Genomic DNA, 6,000 nt, shown 5'->3' with positions numbered 1-6,000 from the left:
TCCGTGTCTGCCCTTCCATTATGTGACTCAAGAAATAAAAAAAGATGGGTCACAATTGTAACAAAAAGAGAAAATCGAGTGCACCTGTTTATGTTAGGGCGTGTTTGAGTTGAATATTTTGTCTTGAAATGTATAAAGCAAGAGTATTTGATACAATATCTCGCTTCAGATTCTATGATTTTTATATATCAAAGCTACAGGTTGACTTTCTAACATAAAACAAAATACAGTACTAAAAGATGAAATATATGGGTCAAGTGAAATACCTTTCTAATGAATCACAAAACAAAGTAGGTGTGTTCGAATAGCTACTTTTTTACTAAAAGTACTTGTCGACAGTCTTTTTAGTTGGATGTTAAAAATGCATATGTTGAAAAAAAATCATTTTTTGTGTGTGATAACTGGGATTTATAGTCTTCAATCCCTGAAAATTTTTAGTCTGCCCTTCCACGAAATATTTAATTAGAATTTCTCTAAATGTTTATGACTTTTCGAAAATTCCACCTGACAACCAAACAGACAATAGTTTTAAGTTAAATCAATGTAAACAAGAACATTAAATGATGCTCATTAGCTAGTAGATACATTCGTCTTTTAAATACAACTAACATATAAGGATCGTAATAGTGCTATGTGGATTAATTTATCGGTTTGCAAGAGCTAATTTTGCATCGCGTTATCCCTACAATGGCTTCCATTTCTACGATTGTAAAAATGAACTGGCTTAATGGGGAGATAATTTCAACGAAGTAGAATCCTGACTGCATCATTTCCGCATCACAATCAAACTTTCAATCAAATGCAAATATTGAAAATAACAAGTATATGGCATTTAACTTATATCAATATATTTCTTACATTGTAAATTAGGTTTCAAAGAAAGTAAAATTTATCATACTTATAATATTTAAAGCATTCATAATTGATGCGGTATAGCTTTTGTACATAAATATGATAGTTCATTCTTAAAATGGCCACGAATTTGTCTAGTCGAATCTATTATGCTACACACGTAGTAGAAGATGTTGTAAAACTTTACCATATGCCATGTTAATTATTTACAGACACGAAGACTATTGGATAGGGTTAGCAGAACCATCACAGGGGTTCTTGGTATGGGCGGACTGTACTGGTATGACGTATGAACGCAGGAAGGTTGAATCCTACAACGACAATGAAAAATGTTATGTGATCAAACATCACGCTCCATACATATGGGAGAGTAAAAAATGTGATGAAAGTAATTACTTTGCATGCGAAACAATCGTACTGGGTAATTATGACTAAGATCGTGCTCTCCTTCAACTTTTTATTTTAATTTGATTAGCGAAAACGAAGTACTATAAATCAGTACTATATTCCTATACTTACAAATAAACTTCGATATATGTTATGAGGCTTTAGTAATGAAATATTCTGTTATTATTTCAATACTAAAACTTTTTAGAAGGCCACAGGGACGATTCAAAAATCAATTCATCAATCAACCTAACAATCAGTTAACTTGGGGGTTGTGTGGCAAACTAATACGGGAAACGTTTTTGTAATTTCTCTTATTTCTGAACTGCGAATATATAAACAAACAAAAAACAATAAGTAAGTTATTTTCATGTTTGCGGATCCTGCAAAGCCAAACGGACACCCCCATTGTCATTTCACTTATTTCTGTACTGCGAATTAATAAACAAACACGAACAAAAAACAATAAGTAAGTTATTTTCATGTTTTCGGATCCTGCAAAGCCAAACGAAAACCCCCATTTCATATAGGATTTAACTGCCAGAACGGGCAAAGTTCAAAGATAACCATATTTCGATACCCGATTCAACACTTGGGGTCTTTCCTACATAGAAAAAAGTTTCTACTGACCAAGACATTTTGAATATACATGTTGTCGAATATTTTTTCTCTGGGTAGATTATAAGAGAGACTATAGTTTCATCTTTGGGAAAAAAATCAAACATACAACAAAAGTAACTATATGAACACAGTGGATCAGTAAACAAACATACACAAAGAAATATGATATTGTCCGACATTACATCTTGTGTGAGTTAACAATAAAATGGAATGCAACATACATAATTTGGAAATTCAAAATGTATGTACAATATTATTAATATTTATCGCTGCGTTGAAGACCAAGTGTGGCCTTCGGCTGCTATCTGCTCTTTAGTCGAGTTGTTGTGTTTTTGAAATAGTCCCCATTTCCATTCTAAATTTTATGTTAACTGTACACCTTTATTCAGGTGATTGTGATGAACAAATAACAACCGTACTGAATGCAAACAGGATGGGAAGTTATACTGGTATGTCGACAACAGACTGTCAAAGTAATTGTTCATCAAGTCCAACATGCTGGTCTGGAATTTCGACAGATGACGGACGTTGTATGTTAATGGAATTTCGCACAGGTTCCGAGCCACTTTCGAATGTCACATTGTTTCGGAAATCATGTTTACAAGGTATGGTATATAAAGTAAAGCAACATGCAAAGGTGACATGTGGGAAAAAAACAATTACAATATTAAATTGATTTTAACACTTTCGATTGAATTTACATACATGTTTAAGTGTATGGTAATTCATGCTTTTAGTCACTTCATACATATAAAAAGAATATTATTTAAAATGTCTATTTCATAAAAATGAAGGTCTAATATAATAAGATATGAATAATATTCAATAGGATTTCATGTCTAGTGATTACTATCACATTCCAATATTTAGTGAACAATGAAATCGAAGTCGAAAGGAGAGGAACTCTACCAAAGGAATATCCATAAACTCATAAATAAAAAAATGACAATGTCCTAGTTTTTAATCATTTTGTCAATTCGGGCCTTTTTTACTAGTAACTTACGATAGGGTATGGAATTTTCTCATTGTTGAAAGTCCTTATGGTGACATAAAATTATTAATTTCTTATCCAGCAAAAATTCTGCAATCTAATTGGTAAATTACCCCGCTGTAAATAACAACCCTTCCTTGTTCACCCAGGATAAATAAAATTTTGCCAAAATATACAAATATAATAAAAATGTCCAAAAAACATTTCTCAAAAATAAAGAAAAAAGGTATTTAATAATGCGCAGAAACATTGAAGTTGATAAATTTAAATCCCGGTTTAAAAATGAGTAAAGGAATTATTCATAAGAAATAAATTCGTTATCTTGGTAAAATCAGGGCTGTACGGAATTTTACACCGTTGTTGAAAATTCTGGACACCCCTGTTTACACCAAGATAGCTAATATTGTCGTTTTTTGGATTCTGTTTGATAGTCGTTTCATTGGCAATCATTCCATGACTTATATGATATTGTATATTGTCTATTCTTCGTTAACTATCAATCTGCATTGTCCTATTGTACTAGGACTTGGAGACAATTGGGGGAATAAATTTACATGATGTGCATAATAAAAAAAAAACACTTCATTTTCACAAAAGTGTTCTATTCAAATAATTTGTTATATAGTAATTCTACTATTTCCTTTTAAGTTCGCGTAAAAGAAGAAACAGAGATGCCGGATTTACCAGATACAAATCAGGATCTCAATCCGTTACTTGGATGCTCACTTGATACCTCAACATCGGGTAAGTTGTTATGAAGTTTGTAATATGCCTTTTAACCCCTAAAATGTTATATCTCTACATGTGTGACGTTTTCATTCTGATCAACTGATGTACGTTAATGCGCAATTCTACGTCAGAGTTGATGTAATCTATTCGGTCCCAGTACTTCAATATTTCAATTCTTTATGGTTGGATTAAATATACATAAATAAAATACTAAGAAGAAAACAATGAATGAGGTTGTTAAATTTGATATATTCTTTTTTGTACTTCTTTGTTAAATATTTGTTTGTTTTATTGTAATTAAGATTATAACACAATGTTGACTGCTGAACCCCTATTTTTGACATTTCTGCCTATAATGTCTGTTTGTTTTGTTCACGCATCGTTGTCAATATAAAGGATGCGACTGTCATACAAGTGAGAGTTTTAGCTAGCTTTAAAACCCCATGAAATCCACCATTTTTGTACATAAGAAAATGTCTGTACAAAGCATCCAGAAATGTGACAGTTGTTATCCATTCGTTGATTAGGGACTTACCGTTTTCAATTTTCCTCGGAGTTCAGTATTTTTGTGATTTCACTTTTTTCAGTAATTACACGAAAGGATGGATAAGTTGTACTTCAATTTATTGATTTTAAGTCATGGTTTACGTACAGTGACAATGTTGACGAATGTTAGAATCATATTCAAAACAGTGTGGCTGTGGCTATTGATTGACGACCTAAATTATCCCATTGACTGGGACAGATTGTGTGAATGTTTGTCTGTAACGACCACTGCTCACTATGTACTTTTTAATGACACTTAAAATGTGGGGTCACCAAAGGTTCTCAACACACAAATAAAGTTATTCGAAAAAATAATTAGGAATAACACGATGTTTTGATTTACATCAATAATATAAATCAAAATATAAAGGTTATTCTTGATTAATTTTTCGAATTATTTTATTATTAAAGACGTTAAGAATCTTTGATGACCCCACGGTTTAAATTCTATAATAAGTAAGTAGTGAGCAGTGGTCTATACAGACATACGTTCACTTAATCTGTCCCAGTTATGGGATAATTTAGGTCGTCAATCAATGTCCACAGCCACACTGTTTTGAATATGAATCTATATGGATTTATACAATATATCAATCCGAAGAAAGAAAATATCGTCCTCCTTTTCTCGAATACGGCTGGGTTTAGATTTTATCAACATGGCAGGAATTCATCCAAAATTTTCGTTTATAAAATAAATTGTTTTTTAATTATTCAAGTTGTTATTGTTATTTGTAGTGTTGGATTGTTTCCTTTTTATACGTTTTTATTGTAATAGAATTGATTGTCTTTCGTCCTTTGGTTTTCACTGCTTACTGGTATAATATTTTTTCTGATGTAGACGAAACGTGCGTCAGACGTATTACATTAGAAGCCTGGTACCTTCTATAATTATTTACACCACTGGGTCGATGCCACTGCTGGTAGACGTTCGTCCCGTGGGTATCACCAGCCCAGTAGTCAGCACTTCACTATCAATTATACGGTCATTTTTTTTTATAAATTTCCAGTTTACAACAGTATGACGTATTACATTATAAGCCTGAAACCTTTGATAACTATCTGTACTATCTTTTACAACAGTATGGCGTATAACATTATAAGCCTGGAACCTTTGATAACTATCTGTTCTATCTTTTACAACAGTATGGCGTATTACATTATAAGCCTGGAACCTTTGATAATTATCTGTTCTATCTTTTACAAAAGTATGGCGTATTACATTTTAAGCCTGGAACCTTTGATAACTATCTGTTCAATCTTTTACAACAGTATGGCGTATTACATTATAAGCCTGGAACCTTTGATAACTATCTGTTCTGTCTGTTACAACAGTATGGCGTATTACATTATAAGCCTGGAACCTTTGATAACTATCTGTTCTATCTTTTACAACAGTATGGCGTATTACACTATAAGCCTAGAACCTTTGATAACTATCTGTTCTATCTTTTACAACAGTATGGCGTATTACATTATAAGCCTGGAACCTTTGATAACTATATCTGTTCTATCTTTTACAACAGTATGGCGTATTACATTATAAGCCTGGAACCTTTGATAACTATCTGTTCTATCTTTTACAACAGTATGGCGTATTAAATTATAAGCCTGGAACCTTTGATAACTATCTGTTCAATCTTTTACAACAGTATGGCGTATTACATTATAAGCCTGGAAACTTTGATAATTATCTGTTCTATCTTTTACAACAGTATGGCGTATTAAATTATAAGCCTTGAACCTTTGATAACTATCTGTTCAATCTTTTACAACATTATGGAGTATTTCATTATAAGCCTGGAACCTTTGATAACTATCTGTTCTATCTTTTTAAGATATTACATGATTTCAACGGAATCAATTGTGTATCGAAA

This window comes from Mytilus galloprovincialis, chromosome 4 (genome assembly GCF_965363235.1).
Source record: "Mytilus galloprovincialis chromosome 4, xbMytGall1.hap1.1, whole genome shotgun sequence".
Taxonomy (NCBI): domain Eukaryota; kingdom Metazoa; phylum Mollusca; class Bivalvia; order Mytilida; family Mytilidae; genus Mytilus; species Mytilus galloprovincialis.
The sequence above is the reverse complement of the archived record's forward strand: the minus strand, read 5'-3'. Positions refer to the sequence as shown.